We start from the raw sequence: 27904 nt of genomic DNA on the forward strand, positions 1-27904 counted from the left end.
TTTAAATTAATTAATTGATTAATTGATTTGACAGACAGAGATCACAAGTAGACAGAGAGGGGGCGGGGGAAGCATGCTCCCTGCTGAGCAGAGAGGCCAGTGTGGGGCTCGATCCCAGGACCCTGAGACCTGAGCTGAAAGCAGAGGCTTAACCCACTGAGCCACCCAGGTGCCCCTTGCAGGTTCTTGTTGTATCATTTATTGTATTAAATTTTAAAGCAGAAAATAAAAATCAGTTTCTCCCATGTCATCCACATCTACTATGGGTTTAATGTCTGTATCATTTTCATATTAATTTAATTTGTAAGAATGTTTCAGCTTTTTTTTTATAATGACAATCAAAGAAGTTATATATAAAATAGCTTTAGAAAGAAGGGATTGAACAAAATTCGCAATTCTGGGACAGTGATATGGATAAAAATGATGACAAAGCCTATATGGAGAACTAACATGGGCCAACTATGGATTTCCTGTCTACTTCCTTACATACTTGTACATATGTATCTCTTTGCTCAGACATCTTCTGCTGGGATGGTTTAACATATTCTCCAATGACAAAATTGTTCGGGATCATCTCCAGTTCTACTTAAAACCTAGAGTAGACTATAAATATCTATTTATACAATTTAGGAGCCTTTTAATTGATATCAAATTTATCCAAGTCAGGATAATTTCACTTTATTAAGCCTTTACAAATCAAATAGTTTTTTAGTTTTGCCCAGCAAGAAGGTCTTGGACAAAAAGGAGAGTCAGATCTGAAATTCAGTTAGCATGTCATTACCAACGCAAACCCTGGGTTGAATACTGAAATGTATTTGCAAATTTTTCTGTGATAAGTAACTGCTGAAAAACTATATGAAATGAGCAATCTCAGTGCTGTCTACCACGAGAAAGACAGACTCTGGAATGTGAGCCTACCCAAGTAAACTGTCAGTTTTTAAAAAACCCCAAAACTTCTTAGAGAAAGTTTTTCTTTCTTCAGTGTATAATTTCTACATTTTCTATAGTACATTTTCTTCTGCCTCTTTTCTTAGAATTACTCAGGTCTGATCTCATGATTCCCTTCTTCTCCTCCTCCTCCTCCTCCTCCTCCTTCTTCTTCTTCTTCCTCTTCTTCTTTTTTAATAGTGTATTATTAGTTTCAGGGTTAGAATTTAGTGATTTATCAGTTGCATATAATACCCAGAGCCCATTATTACATCAAGTGCCCTCCTTAGTGCCTGTCACCAGATAACCCTATTCCCCTACCCACTTCCCCTCCAGCAGCCCTGTCTCCTCCTTACATTTAAGTCTCTTACGCTTTGCCTTCTTCTCTGTTTTTATCTTATTTTATTAGATTTTCTACAGTGTATCATTCAGGGTGCCCAAAATGTATTTTAAAAATTACTGAAGACTTGAAGAAATGGAAAAATGTGATTCAAAGGCAAGAAAAAAGTAGAGAAAACAATCCAAAGAAGACCCAGATATTAGGTCTTGTATAAAAGATGTTAAATTATCTATTTACTATATATAATAGCATAAGGAAAAATTTAACAATAATTAATGAATATAAAGATTCTCAGCCTACAAATAGATCACTAAAAACAAACAAAATATGAATTCTAGGGGAAAAAAACAATAAAATATTTGAAATTAAGTATTAACTAATGGACATAACATCATGCAGAAAATAAAAACAAATGCCCAATTAACCTAAAATAGGTCAAAGGAAATTATCTAATCTTTAGTATAGAAAGGAAATATATTGAGAAAAAATGAACAGAACCTCAATGTGGTATCACGCAGTCTATAAAATGTATGTAATTAAAGTCACAGAGGGAGAAGAGAGAGAGAAGAGCAGAGAAGATTTTAAATCATGATGAAAATTCCTAAATTTCATGAAACTATAAACTGATAAAGCTCAGTGAACCCCAAGCCAGGTAAGTACAAAGAAAACTATACTTAATATATTCTAATAAAACTTTTTAAAACCAATGCTAAAAAGAGAGTTTTGAAAGCAATGATTGAGAAGAGTAAACTATCACCTACTGAGGGAAAATATACAATATTTGATACATTAAGTAGTTTTAGTTGTTTATCAAATCCTTTTCATAAAGAAAACTCCGAAACTAGATTGTTATACTGAGAATAATATCAAACATTCAAAGGAAAAAAAAATATGGTAGAATTTTTTCCCCCAGAACATATTGTATGAGAACACCATAATCTTTTTAAGATTATTTATTTTTTTATTTGAGAAAAAGTGAGTGAGAGAGAGAGAAGAGAGCATAAGCATGGGGGAGAAGCAGAGAGAGAGGGAGAATCAAACTCCCAGTTGAGTAGGGACCCTGACCTGAGGCTAGATCCCAGGACACTGGGACCATAACCCAAGCCAAAGGCAGATGCTTAACCGACTGAGCCACCCAGATACCCCAAGGCCACTATAATCTTAAGGCTAAAATCTAAAATTAATATTATAAAAATACATATATAGATGATCATCTGTCATGAACCATGAAGCAAAAATCTTTAACAAAATATCAACAAATTGAATCCAGCAATATATAAAAGGAATAATACTTGATGGCCCAGAAGATTTACTCCTATAATAAAAAGCTGGGTTATTTTTTGAAATCTAATCAATGTAAGTCATCATATCAACAAATCAGAAAACACATGTAATCATTTTAATAGATAAAAAAGCATTCTGATAAAATGTTTTCATGATAAAAGTTCTCAGTAATCTAAGATTATAAAGGGTCTTCATCAATTTGATAAACAAATTGTAAATAAATAAATCTACAAAAATCTGGGGGTAAGTGTCACAATTACGTAATATTGAACGCTCCTTGCTTAAAACTAGAAATACTGAAATGATGTTCTCTCAACTCTTCTATTCAATATTATAACAAAGTATCTAACCATTACAATAAGGCAGAGAAGAGAGGTAAAAACCATGAAGATTAAAGGGCGAAGTCAAACTTTCTCCCTTTGGAGATAACATGAATGCCTACATAGAAAATCCTAAGACACATACAAAAGAATTATTAATATGATTAAGAGTATTTAGCAAGATAGTAAGCTGAGGTTTGCAAATCCAGTTTTCTACAATCAGAAATACTTACACAAAATTTAAAAATTATATTAAGTTACATAAAAAACATAAACAATTAGAAATAATTTCACAAAAGACATGAAAGAACTCTACATTAATAACTATAATACTTTGTTAAGGGTAATAAAGAAAGACTAACTAAATGTAGATATATATACCATATTCATGAATTAGAAGACTTTATATTATTAAAAATAAATTCTCGGGGTACCTGAGTGGCTCAGTCTAATAAGCATCTGCCTTTAGCTCAGGTCATGATCTTGAGGTTCTGAGATCATTGGGCTCCTTGCTCAGTGGGGAATCTGCTTTTCCCTCTCCCTCTGTCTCGCTGTCTGCTTGTGCTCTCTCTTTCTCTCTCTCAAATAAATAAATAAAATTTATAAAAAATGAAATAAGTTCTCTAACAATTGATATATAAATTCAATTTTATTTAAATCATAATCTGAGCAGACATGTCTGGAGAAATAGACCATCTATATATTAAAATTCATATGTGATTCAAAGAACATAGAATAGAGAAAGCCATCTTTAATAAAATAGTAAATTTGAGATATTACACTACCCATCTTACTGTGACATTACACTAATTGAGACTGTATAATATTGGCATAAAAATTGACCAGTAGATCACTCTGGTCATAAAAATTGACTGGGATTGGGAGGGAGACAAACCATAAGTGACTCTTAATCTCACAAAACAAACTGAGGGTTGCTGGGGAGGTGGGGGGGTGGGAGAAGGGGGGTGGGATTATGGACATTGGGAAGGGTATGTGCTTTGGTGAGTGCTGTGAAGTGTGTAAACTGCGCGATTCACAGACCTGTACCCCTGGGGATAAAAATATATTATATGTTTATAAAAAATAAAAAATTTAAAAAATTTAAAAAAATAATTGACCAGAGTCCAGATATAGTATTATATTTGGTTTTTGACAAAGGAATCAAAGGAAAGAAACCCATTGGGAAAGAAAAGTTTTTTCTAAAGGTGGATCTGGAACAACTAGATACCCATACAAGGAAGAAGAAAGAGAAGAAAAAAAGAGAAGGAAAATAAGAAAGACAAGATGCAAAGAGGAGTAACAGAAGTAGAGGAGGGGGCTAGAAGAAATAAATGTGAAAGAAGAAAGAGGAGAAGAGATGGGGGAGGGGGAGAGGATGGGAATGGGGTGATGTAGAGGCAAAGAAGTGAAGTCTTGATCTTTGTGTAACAATACATAAAAAATGGCTTGAGATGAGTTCTGGACCTAGATTTAAAAGCTAAAACAATAAAGAAAACATGAAAATATTTTATTTATTCAGAGCACTCTAAGGAAATTTAGAAAAGAAACAAAATACAATAATTGTTAAAGAAAAAAGAATAAATTAGGCTAAATCAAAATTAAAAGTTTCCATTCACAATAACTAAAAGGCAGAAAAAGCCCAAGTATACATCAACAGATGAAGGGATAAATAAAATGTGGTATATACAATACAATGGAATATTAGCCAAAGAAAAGATTGAAGTACTTATACATGCAACAACATGGATGAAACTCAAACACATTATGCTAAGTAGAAGAAGCCAAACAAGAAGAGAGAAATAACAAGAATGTTATATTAAATATCCAGAAGAGATAAATCCATGGAGACGAAGGCAGATTTTTGGCTGCCAGGAGCTGCAGAGGGTGAGGAATAGGGGGTAACTGCTTAATGGTCATGGGAGTTTCTTTTGGCATGATGAAAATGTTTTGGAACTAGATAAAAGCATAACATTGTGAATATACTGAATGCCACCCAATTGCACCCTTTAAAATGGATAATTTTATGTTATGTAAACCTCATCTCAGTTTTTAAAAAAAAGATGTAAAAATATTAAAAGCTTCTGTTCATCATGATCACATCATTTGGAAAATCAAAACATTAAGTCACAGTATTTCTATCCTAGATATATAATGAACTTCTACAACAATTATCATTATTGTTATAAGAAGACAGACAACCTCCTCCCTGAAAAAAACCTGGTAAAACATATGAATAGACGTTTCAGAAAAGTAAATGTACCATAGCAAAAAATTGTATTAAGAAATGGTCAAGTGATTGCTTACCAGATAATTGTAAATTCAAACCGCGGTGAGTTACTACATGTCATTAAGCATAGGTAGAATTAAAAAAAAAAAGAAAAAAGAAAACACCAAATACTGGCAAGAACATGGAGTAATGTAACTTTCCATACACTTTCAATAAGAGTAAACATGAACTAATACTATGCAAAATGGGTAGTTATTTTATAAAAAAAATTAATATATACTCCCTATGGCTCACCCATTTCAGGCCTAGGTTTCAATGCAGCCCACATAAAGAAGGAGTAAGCAAGCAAGCAAACAAGCAAGAGAGCAAGCAAACAAACAAAAACACTTGACCAAGAATGTTCATAGAAACTTTATTCATGTCCTCAAACTGAAAAGAGTCCTGATACCTCTTGGGAAGAGAATGGATAACCATATATAAATATTGTATATTTATATACAATATTGTGAATATTGTATATTCACAAAATGGAATATGACCAAGCAATAAAACCAGTCTCCTAATACACATAATAACATGGATGAAGAAAAAACTTTACCTAAAATAACATCTACCATAGGATTCCACTTCTATGAATTTCTTTTTTTTTTTTTTTAAGATTTTCTTTATTTGACAGAGAGAGAGCACAAGCAGGGAAAGCTGCAGAGGGAGAGGGAGAAGCAGGTTTCCCACTGAGCAGGAAGCCTAATTGATGGGCATGGGCTCCATCCCAGGGACCTGGCATCATGACCTGAGCCAAGGCAGACACTTAACCAATAAAGGCACCCAGACACCCCCACTTATATGAATTTCTAAAGCATGCACAACTAATCTATGGCAAAGAAAAATTATAGCAATGGCTGCTTCTGCAGGGGTGGAGGTAACAGGAAAGAGGCAAGAGGGAACTTTTGGGGGTAATAATAAGAGTCTGTACCTAGACCAGAAAAAACACCGAATCACCAAGGAAATATTGAAAAAGAAAAACAAAGCTGGAGGCATCATGTTTTCTGATTTCAAGATATATTACAAAGCTGTGATCACCAAGACAGCATGGTACTGGCACAAAAACAGACACATAGATCAATGGAACAGAATAAAGAGCCCAAGTATGGCCCCTCAACTCTATTCAACTAATTTTCAACAAAGCAGGAAAAGGCATCCAATGAAGAAAAGTCTCTTCAATAAATGGTGCTGGGAAAATTAGGCAGCTATATACAGAAGAATGAAACTCAACCATTCTCATACACCATACACAAAGATAAACTCAAAATGGATCAAAGAACTCAATGTGAGACAGGAATCCATAAAAATCCTAGAGGAGAACATAGGCAGTAACCTCTTCGACACTGGCCACAGCAACTTCTTTCATGACACCTCTCCAAAGGTAAGGGAAACAAAAGCAAAAGTAAACTTTTGGGACTTCATCAAGATAAAAAGCTTCTGAACAGCAAAGGAAACAGTCAACAAAACAAAGAGGTGACCTATGGAATGGAAGAAGATATTTGCAAATGACACTACCCATAAAGGGTTGGTACCCAAGATCTATAAAGGACTTCTGAACCTCAACAACAACAACAACAAAATCAAGTCAAAAAATGGGCAGAACACATGAACCTCTCCAAAGTAGATATACAAATGGCTAACAGACACATGAAAAACTGTCTATCATCATTAGCCATCAGAGAAATTAAAATCAAAACCACATTGAGGGGCGCCTGGGTGGCTCAGTAGCTTAAGCCCCTGCCTTCAGCTCAGGTCGTGATCGAGCCCTGCATTGGGCTGTCTGCTCAGGAGGGAGACTGTTTCCCCCTCTCTCTCTGCCTGCCTCTCTGCCTACTTGTGATCTCTCTCTGTATCAAACAAATAAAACCTTAAAAAAAACACACCACATTGAGATACCACCTTACACCAGTTAGAAGAGCAAAAATTGACAAGGCAAAAAACAACAAATGTTGGAGAGGTTGTGGAGAAAGAGGAATCCTCTTATACTGTCAGTGAGATGGCAAGTTGGTGCAGCCACTTTGGAAAACAGTGTGGAGGTTCCTCAAAAATTTAAAAATAGAGCTACCCTATGACCCAGCAATTGCACTACTTGGTATTTACCTCAAAGATACAAATGTAGTGAAAAGAAGGGGCACATGCACCACAATGTTCATAGCAGCAGTGTCCACAATAGTCAGACTGTAGAAGGAGCTGAGATGCCACTCAACATATGAATGGATAAAGAATATGTGGGCCATATATACAATGGAATATTACTCAGCCATCAGAAAGGATGAATACCCAACATTTGCATCAACATAGATGGAACTGGAGGAGATCATGCTAAGTGAAATAAGTCAAGAAGAGAAAGACAATTACATGCTTTCACTTATTTGTGGAACATAAAGAATAACATGGAGGATATTAGGAGAAGAAAGGGAAAAATGAAAGGGGGGGAAATCAGAGAGAGAGATGACCATGAGAGACTATGGACTCTGGGACACAATCTGAGGGTTTCGGGGGGGGCGGTTAGCCCAGTGATGGATATTAAGGAGGTCACATATTGCATGGAGTACTGGGTGTTACATGCAAACAATGAATCATGGAACACCCCATCAAAAACTTATGATGTACTGTATGGTGACTAACATAACATAATAATAAAAAAAAATACACACAGTTTTAAATTAAAAAAAAAAAAAACAAAGAAAGACTTTGTACCTAGAAGAGATTTGGTTTACACAGATTTATGTGTTAACCTCAGACCTCAAAGCTAGTAAGAACTTAAATAGTCATAAACACTTTAAAATCCATAAATAGGGGTGCCTGTGTGCCTCAGTGGGTTGAGCATCTGCCTTAGGCTCAGGTCACGAACCTGGAGTCCCAGGATTGAGCCCCAGATTAGGCTCCCTGCTCAGCGGGGAGTCTGCTTCTCCCTCTGTCCCTCACCCTGCTGGTGTTCTCATTCTCTCTGTTTCTCTCTCAAATATATAAACAAAATCTTTAAAAAATTCCATATATATTATTTCATACTATTGAAGAGATGTGTATGCTATGGCCCACTAATTAATTGCATCCCCAAATATGTAACCATAATAAATACATCTTACATGCACCAGGATATATATATATAGATAGATATCTAGATGTCTCTCTCTATATATATAGAGAGAGACATCTAGATATCTATATATAAAATCATTCAAAAAAGCATTGTTTACAATTACCTTAAATTGGAAACAACCTAGATAGCCATCAGTAGTGAAACAGACAAATTGTGGCATACAGTGAAATACGTAACAGTGTAAATGAATCAACTAGAGCTACACCCAACGATGTTGATGAGTCTCACAAATATAATTTTGAAAAGGAAAAGCAAGACACAAAATCCAATTACAGTGTGATTTCAATTTTACAAGTTCTGAAAACAAGCAAAACTAAACCCTGTTATTTGAGGAAACATTCATAAATGTTAAACTTACTTTAAAGAAAGCAAGAACATTATTGTCAAAATCAACACGTTCATGGGAGGGGATTAATTGAGAAACAATATGACTTGTACAGTACTGAAATGCAAGTAATATTTTAATTATTTACCTTCTTGATATTTACTTTGGATTGGTGTTATGTGTATAAACTTTTAATCTTTAACACCCATTTTAAAGTGAAAATCCTTGGTAAAATCTCTTATTATAGGGGTGCCTGGGTGGCTCAGTGGGTTAAAGCCTCTGTCTTCAGTTCAGGTCATGATCCCAGGGTCCTGGGATCAAGCCCACATTGGGCTCTCTGCTCAGCAGGAAGCCTGCTTCTCCCTCTCTCTCTCTCTCTCTGGTTGCCTCTCTGCCTACTTGTGATCTCTGTCAAATAAATAAAAAAATCTTAAAAAAAAGATCTCTTATTATACCCTTTCATTACTTTGACAAATCTGTCTTAACTTACTGCCTAATGGAAATTGAATCGATATGATGTCAACATATTTATGTTTTTAAAAAGCATAATTAAATAATAGCAATAAATAGTTATACCTATATTATATATATATATGTATGTATGTGTGTATATATACATATATATATATATGCTTATATATATTCCAGGGATCTATATCAATTGCTGAAATACGTATCACTATACAAACTGTAGAATTATACTTAAATAAAAATCAAATAAATATTTTACTATTCAGTGTGCTAATCTATGAATCTTTTGTGAATGAGAGGAAAGATAGCTATTTTTGCTTTCTCAGCAAATTCGTTTCCTCAGGTTATATACTAGTTATCATTTTATTCAAAATTAGGTGATAATTTTAAACACTTCTTTAAGTATGTGTCTTAAAGCTCCTTTTCATATAACTTTGTTGCCTAGTTTTGTATTCGTGTCAGATAAATACTTTTAAATGTTACATGGAAGAAATCAAGCATGTTTTGAAACCTTCTGATCCCAACACCAATGCTAAAATTGTAAAGGGGGTGGACTAAGGAGTTCGTTCTCTCCAATGTTGTTCTCTTTTCATAGGAAGAGGGCCTGAAAATAAACTACTTTCATATCTACTAGTTTGGCCCCTCAATTCCATTCTTGAACTGATGGCTGTTAGACATTCCATGATGAATGGTACGTGGTCAGCTATTTCAGATTTTTCCGTTACTAGAATTACATTTCTAATGTAAGGATGGGTTATTATTAGCTAAAGCTTTTATTTCCTGGGATTAGGTAAAATGAAAAGGGTTATTTCTGTTGATACACCCCATTTCACATTGCAATGCAACTATTCAACTGAAAACGTCCTTAGATTTCTATTTGAATGGTCAAGGAATAGCTGATTATGTGTTATTGGCCTTTAAAGGGCCAGTGTCACCAGTAGTGAAAAAAAAAGTTATTCACTAAATAACTCTATAATCTTAAGAGCTATTTAAATTTTTCTTTTCTCAGATTTTTCTCGCAGGAGTATTGAAAGATTTCAAGATACTTTTTAAAAGTATGTGAGCTAGAAACACTATATTATCTTTGGATAATGTCACATGAAATTTTATATTCATATGTTAAAAACAGTACTTGCTTAACTATTCAATAATCCTAAATTTTCTGGCAATAGCAATAAATTATTCAATAATAGCTAATCTGCATGTATAATGAATATAAAATAAAGCTCAACTGCTGCACTACTTCTCATATTCAAAGTCATTAAAGATTAAATCAGGAAATATGCATCAATAATAGAAATTTAATGATACAAAAGTAACTTTTGAAACATCATCCTAAATAATTGTAAGAGAAAGGGAGAAGCCCAAGCCTTCCTAAGCACGGGGACCATCTCAAGATTCTTTCCTTTTGTCTATTCTCATGTTAATCTGGCTTCTGAAAGTGAAAGTTTAACATGATAACAAGAGGGAGAAGTCTTCACAGGAACCAGAAGGACATTTCTAAAGTGCCTGTCCCAAGCACTAGGCATCCTCCCTCCCGCTCCCAGATAACACATGCTGGTGGTGTGCTCCTTTAACTCATGCAGAGGAAGAAAGGAAGAAAAAATCATTTTTGAAGAAATGCCAACACCCCAGTCACTTTAGTTAGTCTACGTCCATAACAGGACTCCTCTGTTTTCCTTTTCAATTTCTCCATATGAGCATGGCAGCCTCAGAAATCTGGAGAGGGTTTAGGTTTCAGCTAACCCACCGCAGACGACGGAGTGACACAGCGTTCTCCTTCCGAAATCTTTCTCTGTCTCTCCGCTCCCCATCAACCTCTATGTGCCTCTCTCTTGGCCTCTCTCATTTCTTTCCTGAGTAGAAATTTGCTGGCCCAGGATTTTAAAGACAGAAAGGAGCATTTTTACAACACGAATTTTATGTTTCCTGGTGTTTTTTTTTTTTTAATGATATTCTAATTTGAGGCTCCTGTATTACTTTGAAGAAGAAGCTCTAGCTTTAATGCTGATCCCTATTCTTCTAATCTGTTCTTTAACTGAAGCCCAGACCAAAAAACAAAAACAAAAACAAAAACAAAAAAAACAAAAACCAAACCAAACCAAAACAAAACAAAAAACCCAAAAAACAAAAAACCTTACGTTGGATGCCGAGGCAGCCCAGGAAAGGGAATTTCTCCTTTCTTTACATGTGTTAATTTATTCATAGATTTAGACAGTACCTAGTCAATAAGCGCATATGGGCTACTTTTTGAACATTATTTGGTAGACTCCCGAGCTAATGGAGATTCCCCACTCTGCAAAAAAAGGGAAAAAAAAAAAACTGATTTAAGGACACCATCTCTACTTCCCTTGACAACAACAGGGGACCAAAGCCAGATAATAACTTTAAAGATGCCTCCTCACAACAAGAATGAAGGGATTCCAGGAATGGAGAAAAACAGAAGGGTATAGAGGGTTGCACAGGGGGTAATTCTATTTTTCTTAATGTCTTTTTAATTTCTTCTTACTTTTTAAATGAGATCATGTAAAGATTTAGCAATGGACAAAACCCATGTGCCTAATTGGCCTTCTCCGTAGCTGAACGTATACCCCAATGGCTAGACCATTATCCATCGCTTTGCTGCAAGTATTATAAGAGATATTTCCCCTATAATTATTAGTCCACAACTTTGTGCTATCAAAAGTTATCTAATAAACTAAATGAGTTATATGAAATTAAAACATACTGTTTCAAACTATGTTCAATATTGTTCTATTTTTATTATATGTTGTTATTTTAAGGCTCCTAGCCTTCTCAGAGCTACTTTAGGAAGAGGAAGAGCAATTTAAATGCAAAATGCCTTTTTTTTTTCCAAAGAGGGTGTAAACCTATAAATGCATCATTGCACATGTGGATGAACCTTTCATAAAAATGGAAAGTGAGTAATGAGGTGCATCTATCTCCCCAATATGATTACTTATGAAATTCTATGGCAGGCACATTCCTCTATGATTAAATAATTCTCAACAGTTCTCTGCCAAATTTTTAAAAATTTTACACTGAGGTTTTATTTGTGAATGTTTTTATACCAGATTCCATGAAATCAAACATTCCTCTTATCTCTCCTGTGAATGAACTAAAATATGTCTCTTATCACTTCTTACTATTTACTTCTACAAATAATAACTAATAATAACTAATCTGGTGATGCTCAAACATAGTTGCTTATTTTGAAAGAGGGAGATGACATTGGATTTTTAACATTCCCATCCCTAAACCAATTTATCATTTAAGGTAACAATATTCTTAAGATGCATATATGCTATACCCGACATCTCTATATTTATTTATCCAGGTAGATCAATCTGTATACAGAAAGTTCATGCGGATGTTCCTTACTCTTGAGGCATAGACCCGGCATGGGATACCAAAGTGTCCACTAGGGAGAGCTGCCTTCCAGCAGACGGACCACAGCGACCAGCAATGCCACACTTGCTAGTTCTCCATCATCAGTAGCAGTAATGGAAAACACACCGGTAGTTCCCCCAGCTACGTATGTTTAGTAATACCATCTTCCCAATACCCAATATCATTATGTGATTATATTTGTGATTCACAGGTTTCTGGAAATGCACAAATCATCGATTTTGGATATTACTACCATTTCACTATGGAACGAGCCATGTTCCAAACCCTTTTTACTTTCCAATTCTTCATGCCTCTCAGTTGTGTAAAAGTAACTTTATAACAATAATATCTTTGATTATAAGAAAAAAATGGCTCTGTGCATCACATTAAGTATTATAGAAAGTTCTTTGAAAAACAGAGTTAGAGGAAAAGGAACGACTCTTAAAGGCAAAACACTGTCTTCAAATATTAAACGTCATTTGATAAAAAGACAACTCCAAAACTACATAGCTGTAATTATGAAACAAGGTAAATAAACTCTGCCACGATCTTTAAGAAAAGAGGGCATATATTTTAAAGATTATAATATCCTCCGTATAATCAAGGCTGGCACTTTCAGATCATTGTGTCGTGTTAAAAAAGAGAGAAAGTTTGTATTGGATTTTGTGTTTTAAGGCCATTTTAAGCACAAGTTGTTTTATCTCAAAAAGGGACCAACTAAGCCAAATCACGCAGTTTGGCTAACAAAATGAAATTCCCCACCTACTTTGCAGAATTTAGACATACCTTGTGAGACTGCTGTATTTAAAAACAGCATCACTGATTTTATCATATCAAACCTCCTAAACTATAATATTTTAAAAATGTTACAACTTGAAAGTATTTTGGTTGAATATGCTTCTATCACTGGCCTCACTGACATGTGCCTGTTGATCTGTGTACATTTGCTTGTTCTTTCTCTCTTTCCTTTTCTCCGGTTTTACTCATTACCCCTTCCACATCATTTAGCTTTGGTTCTCGCTTGACAATTTTTCTATTTTGCAATCGAGTTTAAAGAGAAATGTTATTAAATCAGGGAATTCCATAAATATTGGTTAAAAGTTATAAATAGGCTGTCTTCGGTATTTGTCAACATCGAGTTCTTTCAATTAAAATATTTCCTGGCTACCACAGCGTGGAAGCTGAGGAAATTGGCTCCACATCCAGCTGGCTGATTCAGTAAGAAATCAGCTGGCCTCAATTTAGATTTCTTTTCTTTTAAAGCAGTGCCAAATTGAGGATTAGTACATTGTGGAGAGGGAGGCGGACAGCTCCACCCCTGATCGGCCATTCTTCATTCCCTAGAATGGGCTTGCCTTCCCAGCCCCAGCTGTGCACTGAATTAATCTACACAGGGAGCTTCTCTATCTACACCATTTTCAACATGCTCATCAAGGTCCTGCATCACTTCTGACAAAAGTAAAATGTGGTTCTGCTGCCTTGATTCAGGAGACTTGACTCGGGCTTAAATGTACACAGCCATGTGTCCCCCCCACACACACACGTGCTCACACACACGCACACACACACACAGAACTGTAATTGGGCATTATGAAGATAATCAACAGTTGACACCAAATCTTGGGAAAATCCAGTAAGAGGATAATAGGCAAGAAGAGTTCGGAAGGCGTAGGTCCATCTCAGGGAATGAGTGTGATTTTACTTCCCCAGAAATTGTTCTTTCAAACGAAGTGTGTTATAATGGTTATGTTAGCAACTTGCCTGAGAAAGGACACTTATTCTTTCCGTGATCATGTGCAAATGTTTATGTTAGTACCTCATCATTGGTCTCTTCTTATTGTAGCTTATACTCAAATCACCAAATTTCTTTCTGCCTCGAACAGTAACATTTTCATGCTCTGCTTTGCAGCTTTTCAGAGCCCGTGAATCAACTAAGTGTCTTTTTGAACTAATCTCACTTTTATACCAATAAGGATGATCACATGTATACAATTTTCTTTCTGTTGTTCTCATAAACTGACATTTCGTACCAAATTCTTAGTTCTTATTTTTGAAGTATTATTGATGATTATGTCTCACAAAATTGTTAGGTCCTCACTCAAACTGTGAGCCAGGTCACCCCTCTTTGTTTAAGCTTAGTATTGTCTTACACAATCACCTATCTGTAGACTTTGAAAGTAATTTACTGTCTCTGTTTTTATAAAGAGCCAGAAAAGGCATTCTATTCATATGAATTAAGAGATTTTTTAAAAGAAAGGACAATACAAAAAGAATTTGAGCAAGAGTATTTTTATTTGAGCTTATTTTCCTGGTAGCTTAGGATTTACTTTTTAATTTGTGTAAGTGAAAAGAAAATCTACATGAAGAGGAACTCTTGATTAATCATCCTATGAGGACCTACAACAATCATACTAGTGGAATTAAAATCCTGATAAAAACATGTTAATATGGAAAGATATTAATAATGAAAAATATTTATAAGTATTTTCAGGACTTGTTCCTATGTGCCTGTACCTATGAATACATTTCATATATTCCCTCAGTTCTGTTTCTTAAAAACCACTGGTTTGTTTTTTGTTTTTTTTTTTTTTTAAGATTTTATTTAGTAGATGGAGAGGCAGGCAGAGAGAGAGAGGGAAGCAGGCTCCCGGCTGAGCAGAGAGCCCGATGCCAGACTCGATCCCAGGACCCTGAGATCATGACCTGAGCCGAAGGCAGCGGCTTAACCCACTGAGCCACCCAGGTGTCCCAAAACTACTAGTTCTTAAACCGGCTCCAGTGCCAATTCTTTACCAGCGAAGCTACGTCACTAAAAGTTGTTTTAGCTTTCAGGTTTCCCTTGTGATTTCCATTAGTTTTGTAACCATAGACCATAAAGTTAGCAAGACTTCATCTATGAAAAGCTTATCTGAAGTGGTTGAAGGATGCCTGGGTGACTCAGTCAGTTAAGCCTCTGTCTTCTGCTCGGGTCATGATCCCAGGGTCCTAGGATGGAGCCTAACATTGGGCTTCCTGCTCAGTGGGGAGCCTGCTTCTCCTTCTGCCGCTCCCCTTGCTTGTGCTCTCTCTCACTCTCTCTCAAATAAATAAATAAAATCTTTTTTAAAAAATGGTTAAGGAAAAAAAACTGGAGACACAGTTGAAAATGTCAGGTTACGTGTATTGACATAAAGTAAGAATTACGTAATGAAAAGTACAATGTTAGTCACATTGTTGGTTTCTGCTTATCGTTCCTGGCTGAAATAGAAACCTCAAATAAAAGGACTGGCTTGTAAATGTGAATGTTAACCCAGTTTATACAAAAAGCATATTTGCCTCCCCTCTTTTCAGAGGTGAATTCTAAAGTCTGTATTAGGTTTGTGTTTGGAGAGAAATGGAAACAACAGCAAGAAGAAAACAGGAAAATAAATGTATCTATGGATCAAAAAGTAATTTGGATTGCAGTGGCTTCTGTGGAGATGAAATAGTTTCTGGTGCCAGACTAGTAGTAGAAAAAAGTCATTTGGATCCTTTGCCACTACGGTGTTGTATGTGATCCCATAGGAAAACAAAGGGAAGTGCTTTTCATTTTTGGCCAGAGTGACTGAAAATATATAAGGAATAAGGAGGAAAACAGGGTGACATCAATGGTCATAAAAATGTGACCTTCATCTTGATAGAATAAGACAAATCTAAAAGGTTTCCACAGCACCTGGCATTTAAACATTAAAGAAGTTGTAAGGACAGCCTATTGTTTTACGGTGGGTCCAAGTATTATTGTGTGTTTCCAAATATTCCTGATACTCACATGTTTGAGTTACTGACCACCTCAGACAAAGACAAAACCCGCATATGATGTACTGAACATGAGTCATTTATGCCACTTTGGGTAAAAACACTGTGAATTTGTATTGGAGAACTCTCTCTACCGTTGGGGATCGGCTGGTCCTTCTGCTGATCCAAATGCCTGCCCCACTAATACGTGGTCCTCAATAAACCAGCCGCCATCTCCTCTCTGCCTGGATCCGAAACTTGCCCACAGGATAAGACTGGAGATCCTGGGGCTGCTTTAACCTTAAGGAATTGTCCCTTGGTTTCTGCTACTGCAGACTTGGGAACCATATAGCTGTCCTGATTTCTATACTTTTCAAATCTTTTCCTTCAGTTTTCCCTTCACTCATGTTCATAACTTTCCCAGAAGTTTTTCTGTTTTCTTAAGCTCTCCAGGGTTAACTTCTAATACCAAAGAAGGAAAAGTGACATGAAGTAGCTAAATTTGTATGCATCGATAAAATTACAAGGACAGCTTTATTAAGTCAAAGAATGAGGTGTTAAATATACTATGAATTGAATGCATTTATTCTATTTGAATATAGTGATCTTTTACCAAATTAATAATAATAGTAATCATAATAATAATAACAAAAATAAAAAACTAGGGTGTCCCTTCTTACGTGATCCCACTTTGGAAGAACACTAACCTAATTATGTCCTCCTGACTTCTCAGGCAGAACAGGGTTTTGCTGGAGAAATTAAGAACTAGTAGATTTTGAGGAAAGATGCCTTTATCTGGACATAGACTAGCCGTCAGAATTTTTTTTTTTATTAGAAGTGGTCTTATTATGATCTTTTCCTTGTACTATATTTGAAATATGAGAAAATATAAAACTTCATGCTTAAGGAGAAAAAAAAGATACAACAGACAAATATACATACATATGTGCATATTTACATATAATTTAAAAATAAAGCTTTTATAAGTTTAGTCATTGGGAACAATGTTACTTATGAGAGAGATGAACACTGGATGTTATATGCAACTAATGAATCATTGAACACTACATCAAAAACTAATGATGTACTATATGTTGGCTAATTGAATTTAAATTAAAAAAAAAAACAAAAACACTTTTCCTTCTTTACCAACATACATTTTTAGGGGTGAGCTCATGGCAACATGCCCACGTGAAAAATTTCACTTGACACCCCATCATCGTTGATGGAGTGGCCTTGTGACCAACTTCTTGCTGGTATGATACTGGTGGAGGTTTTAACTGGGGCTTCCAAGTAACTGCTGATAAAGGGATCTGACTCAATTGGTAGGTAACTTTAGCTACCTACTTTAGCTACCTACCTACTCCTATTTTTTGTTTTTGAACTTTCTTATTGCCTGGACTTCAGTAGTCATTTTAGAACCACAGGTTGGGTATGAAACTTTTAAGCATGAAGCATGCCAGGCTTCAAGTTTGCAGGAGAGAAAAGACTGAAGGAGCTGAGAATATTCATGAGGCTCATTCAGAAAAGCTTCCATATATGTTCTGGATTCTCTACTTTTGTGCTTACTTTATGAAAGGGAAAACAACAAAACAAAACAACAATGCTCTATCTTGTTTAAATCATTATTTTTCAAATATCATGTTTGCAGCTGAATTCAATTTCTAGGAGAGAATGTTATGAACATGTTTTGTTCACTTTTAAAACCTTAGAATTAATTTGCCCTGGAATACCTTTTGATAGCACCATTAAAAATTTTTAAAACTGTTCGTGGTAGCCACAGTTGTAGAATTGTAGTTAAGAAGTTCAATTTCACCTCAAACACTGTAGGTTCATGCTCTGGCTCTTTCCCTGAGTATGATTGCATTATACCAATTTTAAAATTTTCTTGACCTCAGTTTCTTCTTCTGTAAGTTAAAAAAATGATAATTATAATATCTCTAACAGAAGATATTCTGAGAATCAAAAGTGTTTTGCCCAGTGCCTGACAAACTGTAAGTACTTAATGGATGATACTTATTATAATAAATTATATATATGCAAATGGTAGTACTGCCCTATAATGCAGGAAATAAAACCTCCACTTTTCAGAAAAGGATGCTAGAATGTATTTATCTAAAAACGCTCCATGGTCTAATCACTCATGAACAATATTTATAATATTTTAGAGATAAAAAAGAATAATCATTAACCAGCAAAAAATTAAACTGTATGATAATCAAATTCCCGAGTTTGGCCATCATAATGTTGCAACCTAATTAAGTGAGAAGAAATAAAAACAAACCATCTTCAAAATCATGAAAACTGAGAATTGTGTCTCTTTTGAACTTCAATCTATCTGTTTCATTTCTCAGTATCTACCCACCAAAGAAAAGAATAATACAAATTGTCGATTAAACAATAATAATCATTCAGCTCTAAGAAAAACAATGTACGTATTTCCATAAATTATATGTATAAGTACTTCTCAGATCTGTGTTTCTACTTCAGTTCTCTTAAATCAACTGCTAGTATATATACCCACTTATATGTTGGTGGCAAATAAGGTCTTTTAAAACCCCTTTTGATCCAGGAGCATGGAACATTTTTCCATTTCTTTGTGTCTTCCTCAATTTCTTTCATGAGTACTTTATAGTTTTCTGAGTATAGATTCTTAGCCTCTTTGGTTAGGTTTATTCCTAGGTATCTTATGGTTTTGGGTGCAATTGTAAATGGGATTGATTCCTTAATTTCTCTTTCTTCTGTCTTGTTGTTGGTGTAGAGAAATGCAACTGATTTCTGTGCATTGATCTTATATCCTGACACTTAGGTGGGTAGGAGAAGAATCCATGGAACAAGATGGGATAGGGAGGGAGACAAACCATAAGTGACTCTTAACCTCACGAAACAAACTGTGGGTTACTGGGGGGAGGGGGATTGGGAGAAGGGGGTAGGGTTATGGACATTGGGGACGGTATGTGCTTTTGGGTAAATTGGAAGGGGAGGTGAACCATGAGAGACTATGGACTCTGAAAAACAATCTGAGGGGTTTGAAGTGGCGGGGGGTGGGAGGTTGGGGTACCAGGTGGTGGGTATTATAGAGGGCACGGCTTGCATGGAGCACTGGGTGTGGTGAAAAAATGAATACTGTTTTTCTGAAAATAAATAAATTGGGAAAATAAATAAATAAATAAATAAATATTTAAAAAAGGTAAATAGGCGCAAAAAAAAAAAAAAAAAAACCAACCCCTTTTGAGCTGTTTCTCAATTCTATTATCTACTTTCAGATCTTCCTATTCCCTGGTTTGAAGAGATTGATCGTACGTCCTCATTTGCACAGTATCATGGTCTCACAACCATCACCGTCATCACTTACCATGTCAGTGTAATGGGGTCTTAAGAAAACAGGACTTCCTAATAAAATTTCAGATAACCAGGTATGGGGCCTGTGATTTAAGCATCATTTCCTGTGTAACTACCATTTACATAAAGTTAATAATTAATTGATTTGATATTACTAAGGCAGAAAAATATTGCTACTCATTTGATTAAGAAAATTTATTTTGTTTTATTATATCTAGAATGATTTGGAGCTACCATTTCAGTTGTATTTCTCAGGCCCCTACCTGGAGTAGCTAGTAAACTAATTTTCTTAAATTCTCTAGTTTCAAGTATCATGTTTTTCTTCTCCCCTGGGATCCTGTGAGATGGGTATACTGTTGAGAAGGCCAAGAGTAACAGTGAAATTCCTGCTCCCTTTTTAAAGACATCTACAGAAGTAAGAAATTATCAACACTAGAGAGTCAACCTCAGCAGTTCACAGTTATTCACATGTGAACCCTGCTAAGGTGGAAGTATTCCAAAAGGGTCTAAAATAAACAAAAATTTAGATTAGGGCAGGAAAAGAAATGAAAATTCTACTTTGGGGGGAACAAGGGAAAACAGGATTTAGTGTACCATATTAGTGTGAGATTTGTTTATTTAAATAGCTTATTATATTTGCATTTTGATGACTCTTATTTCTACACTCTGCTTTCCTAACACTTTCTTACAAATAAGAAAGTGTGTTTTTCTGCACCTCCACACTAATGATTCCTCACTCAGCAAGGCTTGCATTTATTAAAGCTTTTTATTGCCACTTTGCTTAAAGAGGTGTTTGAACTCTAGCAGGTAGGCAAATCCAGAGGGGAAATTCATTTGAAAGTATTCATAATGGAATATAAGAATGAAAAACAAAATTATTGCTGTGGACTACATTTTTTTTTTTTTTTTTTTTTTTGGTCTCTGCAGATACATCAGATTTCCTCACTTTGACTCAAGAATGTGAAATAGAACTTCTCTTAGGTTCAAATATCTAACAAGAGAAATCCCTTCTCATCCTTCATTGTGTAAATGTGAAAATTAAACTGCACTAGGATATGACTGACCTATTGAAAACCTAACAGCAGACTCATTACTTCCTTCTCTTCAATAAGAAAGTATTCTGAAGGAAATGCATGATGCTAGTACAAATTAATTCTATCTTTTTAATAAATGATTCAACATATCTCAAATAATATTTTTTCATAATTATTTCTTATCAAAAAGTATTTTCTTTTTATTTTCTCTCATTTTCTTGATGAAACTTAGTGGAACAATAGAATAATAGTGGATATCCTCATATTTTGCTGAATGTCTCCCTCTTAAAAATGTTTACCCTTCCCTATCTATGATGCCCTCACAGATGAACAAATATATTTAGATATTTATATAATTGAGGACAACTCAATTGTATTTTTTTTAAGATTTTATTTATTTATTTGACAGACAAATATCACAAGCAGGCAGAGAAGCAGTCAGAGAGAGGAGGAAGCAGACTCCCTGTTGAGCAGAGAGCCAAATGTGGGGCTCGATCCCACTGGGATCATGACCTGAGCCAAAGGCAGGGGCTTTAACCCACTGAGCCACCCAGGTGCCCCAATTCAATTGTATTTTAAATTGAGTCATGACCAGTCCAAAATCTTTGCATTATCTAAGCAGGAGAAATCGTGAGCCTCAAAATTCCTTTTCTGGTCTGGCTTCCTTAGTTTTAGCATTCAATCATCATTTATTGCATGTGTCTTTTAAATGATAAAATGTTCTGGTATCCTAAAGTGAAAGAAGCATGTATGAAACTCTGTAGGAACAGATACCACTAACCTGAACAAGTGATAATGTTGCATTTTCAGGGAAAGGGGAAAAAAAGTACAGCGAGAGCTCTTAGTTTGAGAGAGGGTACTAAGAAATTCTTCACCAGGGACATTTTCAAGATCAGCAGGAGATGGAGAAAGAGCACTCAGTTTAAGAATGTGCAGAAAGATCAGCTCAGGTGGTATTACAAAACCATTTTTCCATTTTAAGAAAGAGGTTCTATTTCTCCTTGTTTTATCTAAGAATGCAAAGGAATATTTTCCATTCAAATGGGCTATCATCTGCTCAACATCACTCATCATCAGGGAACTGCAAATCAAAACCACAATGAGATTATCACCTCACATCTATCAGAATGGCTAGTATCAAAAAGACAAGAAATAATGAGTGTTGGCAAGAATGTAGAGAAAAGTGAACCCTCACGATCTGTTGGTGGGAATGCAAACAGGTGCAGCCACTGTGGAAAACAGTATGGAGGTTCCTCAAAAAAATGGAAACAGAATTACCACATGAGTTAATAATTCCTCTACTAGGTATTTAGCCAAAGAAAATGAAAGCACTAATTCAAAAAGACCTATGCATGCCTATGTTTATTGCAGCATTATTTACATTAGCCACGATATGGAGACCACCCAAGTGTCCATGATAGATGAATGGATAAAGAAGATGTGTCACACACACACACACACACACAAACACACACACTGGAGCATTGTTTATCCGTAAAAATAGGATAAGATTTTACCATTTGTCACAACATGGATGGACCTACAGTGTATTGAGCTAACTCAGGCAGAGAAAGACAAATGTCATATGATTTCACTTATATGTAGAATCTAAAACAAAACAAAACAAGTTGAAAAACAGAAACAGACCCACAAATACAAAGAACAAACTAAGGGCTACCAGAAAAGAAGTGGGTGGGAGGATGGCAAATGGGTAAAAGGAAATGGGAGGTACAGGCTTCCAAATAATAGAAAGAAAAAGTCACCGGAATAAAAGGTGTAGCATAGGGAATACAATCCGTGATACTGTAATAGCTTTAAATGGTGACAGATGGCAGCTACACTTGTGATGAGCACAGCATAACCTATGGACTTGTTGAATCACTATGTTGTACACCTAAATCTAATGTAATATTGTGTGTCAACTATACTTCAGTCTAAAAACATGAGCTATTATCTCCTTATTATATTAATCAAGTATGGCACTTCTTGTCTGGGTTGGGAAGTTCTTACTTCAGGATATTCTAATGCCTGAATATTTTGGAGTAGCCGTTGGAGTGATATTTAGTCATCGGCTAAAAAATCCCAAGTCCATACCGGATTTTATATATCAATCTCATAAAGAGAGTTGTTCTTGTGTGCAAATACATGGGGAATTGCCCAGGAAAGACAAGCTAATACAACCTAAGTCTCTTTTCTCCATTAGAAAACCATGTAGGCAAGTAAGCTCTTTGGATCTTTGAAATCAGAACCATCCAGAATTTCTGCTCTTTGAGTCCTACTAGACCATCTGGGGACTCGGAGTTGTCTTTGTGTCATGAAGTAAAATGTATCAGTTGCTTTTACTTCCACACTGCTGTCCCTACACTATAGTCCCAGTAGATAGCTTACATAAAATAAACAAAAATGGCTAATATCTTCTCTTCCACAAGGAGAGGAACTTTACCCCATCTCTACCCACCTTCACCTTGCCCTATTGTCTTAAATCTGCCTGATTTTATTCCCAAGCACCAAATGATGAGACATAACTATTTCTCCCATTTTAGGTTTCAGTTGCCACATAGCCTTCTTAATACACTCTTCTAAGCATTATTCCCAATATTTTAGATCTCTGGTAGCTTCTGGAAAATGGTAATCTGAATTCCAGTCCTCCCATTTTGTACCTCATAAACATTTGCTCTCCATTGTTTCTTGTCAACATTCTCAATTGCTCTATTCTTCTTCTGACCCACCAAGGTGCCTTTCAAATGCTAAAAGAAACATCAATTCTTTCCTCTCATCCCAGAAAGCAAGACTACATTCTCTCAATTTTACTTAGAGCTTTCCTCTTTTGCAAAAGCCTACCATATGCAGCATGGAATCGTTTGTACAGATAGACTCCTTAATCATAGAAGTAAAGCTTCTTTACTTATTTCTCTTATTTTTTTCTAGAGATTTTATTATTTAGATTATTTATTAGAGAGAGAGAAAGAGAGAAAGAGAGCATGAGTGGGTGGGGTTGGGTCAGAGGGTGAGAAAGAAGCAGACTCCCTGTGGAGCAGAGAGCCAAACTTGGGACTTGATCCCAGGATCATGACCTGAGCCAAAGTCAGGCACTGAAAACTGAGCCACCCACCTGTGTATGCTTATTTAAATGTGTATTCCCAACACTCCAGCACAATGTCAAACACTTAATAAATGCCCAGTAAATGCTTGCTGATTCAGTAGAAGAAAGAAAGAAAGGCAGGCACGAGGGAATGTGAGAAGAAGGAAGGAAAGGAGGTAGGAGAAAAGGATAGACAGGAATAGTGACCCTACTACATTTTTAGTGCTTAAAGGACAAGTATTTTCTGTTTCTCCCACAATGCCCTGTAGTCAATATATTCTTAATAGATAAATTTATGTCCAACCTAGAAAGCATAGGACATAACATATATATGATAAAATATATTTTGCAACAATATTTTCAAGAAAAATTGAAAGTTTTTAATGCATCCCATTCCATGGGATTCACCTAAGTTTTTCTAAAGCAAAGAACTTCTCCACATCTAAGATTGGGATAAATCTTGACATTGCCCATTTTTAGACACTTATCTTATATTTCCTAAAATTAGAAATTAAAATATCAGAAAATCCTTTCATAAAAGTAAAGAAATGTTGAACAGTCATTGAACATCACTTTTACTACTGTAATTAGTGAAAGGAATTTAGAACAATTACTCAACTTGTTTGAAAATGTTTCTGGAAACAGAGTGGTTATTTTTGCAGAGTGAAAATACAAAATTCAATTCAGGAACTGTTGTTCTTTCCACACTATTACACTAGACATGCCTGTTATTCTCTGGAAGGCTTGTCACTCTTAAGACTATTTAGAAACACTTTGTTTGAGGTCAGAGAAAGAGGTTGCATTTTGATGATTGTTTTGCCTCCTGTGGCTTCCTCCCTACTCTTGAAATATATTCCTCCCAACAGTGCCATCACCAAAAGGGGCATTTTCAAATGATGACAATAAGGATAAAACATCTGACGAAATAGCTTTTGGATTCGTCATATCTGTAAAGACAATAATTATTACTCTGACATTAATTTCGGCCCATCGGTGGCTTTTTCCTCCTGCCCTTGCCAATAGGCCCTAAATCCAGGCTTCAATTTCTTTTGCATTAACTCTGCCTCGAATATAATGATTACCATTTAACTCGGTGGTTACATAATCCTAGTGAAATTTTAATGTGGACATCTTGCATTAACTTTCTTTCCTTTAACAACAACAAAAAAGGAAAAGGTGGCCCCTAAATAAATGAAACTCAATTTCACGGCACATTATCTCTCTCAATTCTTTCCTCACAGCTTTCATTTTCATTAAAATCACAGACAACCATAAATTAATAATTACTTCAGGTTGACTAAATGCAGGCCATACTATTTAGCTCTTGCTTTCCTACAGTGGCCCTTCTTGTTCATGCTGGAAAAATGTTAATTTAGATAATGTGGCTTGGCCCTTGTCTTATAATTCTGTTTTGCAGTTTCACTGATCTATAATAGTCTGTTCTTATTAGATAGTATTAACTTTATCTTTTGTTCAATCAAGCTTTACACTTTGCTTGGAAGATAACTATTGTACACTCTCAGTTGAAATGTGTCATTATCTACATATCTATTATATTTCAATTCATTCTTCTCACAATGTTTTCTGTATTTACTAACTTGCTTGTGATTCCATGCATTCACAAATGTATTGTCCATTAACTTAAAATGTGTATTGGAGACACTTCAATGGAGAATAGAGAGAAACACACACAAAATGCTAACCTTTTATAATTATGAGAATTTCAAATAAGTTATATTATTTTACATTTCAAAAGATTTAGGCTACAGTTATTTCATTTAAAGAAGTAGTAACTAAAAATTCAACCCAACTGCTTCTCTTGTTTCTCTGATATTTGAAAACTCTGATTAGCCTTAAGACAAGTTATTATATTGTTTACTTAAAACCCTACTTCCTTAGACAGCTTTTTAAGATATGAATCTATTTTTATAGAGGTTCCAGAGGGAAAGCAGTTACACAATTGTCTGTAGTACACTGAGAACAATAAAATACAGGAGCTGCCAGCTGAAATGGAAGTTAACAGTTTAGTCTCTGGCAATATTATTTTAAAGATTGCTTTCACTTTCTTAAGTTTAGGTAAAGCTAGTGGTTGATTGACCTCAATAAAATTCCCTCAATACTTTCGAGCTCATGCTACAGTGAATGCTGGTTTCATATAAGTTAAATAAGCTTACCAGGTTTAACACGTTTAAATTAGGCTATTGCAAAAAGAAAAACTCCTTGCTTAAAAATATACTCATATTTCCCACTTTATTTCAGCCTTTTGGAACATTAAGTAATTAATTGGTTGAAGATGTGATAGAGGGATCCTATTTTTAGCCAAAAATATAAATCATTTACATCATCCAACACAACGGTGCTCTCCATGACATCTTTAAATAAACATTCCCACCTTCTGCCCTATGGGGCAAATATTTCTTCTCTCCTTTGGATTACTATAAATCAAATCCTTATTTCTATCATCTAAATTGAAAACCACATACAGCATGAGTGGAAGACATCATAATCATTTCTGCTCAGTTATTGAAGGATACAATTTTTAAAAACAAATTATTTTTCAAGGAATATACCACCACAATTGATCTGGAGGCTAAACACATTCAAGAAGTACATTTTTACTTCATTCAAGTTATGGCAATTTTAAAAATAATAGCCTGCGTTAACTTTCTTCAGTGTTAATCCGCATATGTAATTGCCACCGAATTATCTAATTTGTACTGACTTTATTAAGTTATAGAGAAACATGGCATTCTCATTATTTGATTTTCCAATGAATATTTTCCTTAACTAATGATAAATCACATAAGCCATGTTTTCTAATGATTATATCCTGAAAACGTCCATGTGTATTGAAGGCATAATTACCCTGAACCCCACGATCTAAAATGTCCCAGAGGAGGCATTTGAAATGACTCAAACAATACAATAGTTTGAAATTGATCTGGGAATCTCATTTCCCTCTTTGTACCAAAGCTCAACTCTGTTTGCTATAAATATTATGATACTATTTTGCACGTATTAACATCACTCAGTGCTTTAGCTAAAACATAACTGGCCTAATAATACAAATTAATTTTGCAGGCATTGTACTTTTGACCCCTATATTCTGAAATTTATTTTTTTTAGTGGGAATAATAGAAGACACTCAATGTATTATGATTTTTAAACTATTACTCTTTTGATATATTTCAATGTTTAAAGAAAAATGAATTAAGTATATTAGAGTTTCATCATTAAGGACAACTAGATTAAAGGAATGAAGTGTTAGAATATTAACTTTTTTTTTTCCTTTTTAGTCCCAGGTTGAAGATTTATGTGTACATTTTGAATAACCCCTTCCCCCAATGGAGAAATATCATTCTCTAATCATTTCTTGTTGAGTCTATTTTGTAGCCATATGTATTTTTATATTGTAATATATGACATCCACATAAATCTTCAAAAAAAGGAAGAGATGTTTTGTTTAAGGTGTTCATTTAATAGTTGCTTATGTGGAATTGAATGAATAGACTCTATTGTTCAGTAGACTATATATCCCTGATCCAACATGTAGCGTTTCCTGGTGTGTTTTTTTTTTTTTATTTTTTTTTTTTTAAGATTTTATTTATTTATTTGACAGAGAGAGAGCTCACAAGCAGGCAGAGAGGTAGGCAGAGAGAGAGGGGGAAGCAGGCTCCCTCCTGAGCAGAGAGTCTGATGCAGGGCTCCATCCCAGGACTTGAGATCATGACCTGAGCCAAAGGCAGAAGCTTCTGAGCCTCTGAGCCACGCAGGTGCCCCTTCCTTGGTGTTTTGACAAGCTACTTATACTTGAAACTCAATTATTTATTTGGTAAAATGAGTGTGCACTTGCTTCATAGAATTATTTTGAAGATTAAAGAATATTATAAAATACTTGGCAGAAAAGACCTCTAAATAATACTTACTAATCCTTTAATTTTACTTTTTAAAATTATGAGCTAATGGAATATAACTTTTATTAAGAGTAAATTGCAGATGATTATTTTGAAAATAATTGATGAATTTTTTCAATATGGAAGAGCTATTTGTATTTTTTTCTTAAGATTACCATAAGAGAGAAAATATTATGCTACAATGTAGAATTGTAAGAAACATGGCTTAATGCCTGTCAGGCTGTGGCTAATGTAAATACATTTCAAGGAGCTATATTAATGTCTATGAAGAAGAACAGCAAGGGTTGAAGGACAGGAGAATGGTTTGGACAAGTAATTGATTCCTTGAAACCAAAGAATGAAAAGGTCTG

This window comes from Neovison vison, chromosome 5, assembly GCF_020171115.1.
Source record: "Neovison vison isolate M4711 chromosome 5, ASM_NN_V1, whole genome shotgun sequence".
NCBI classification, from domain to species: domain Eukaryota; kingdom Metazoa; phylum Chordata; class Mammalia; order Carnivora; family Mustelidae; genus Neogale; species Neogale vison.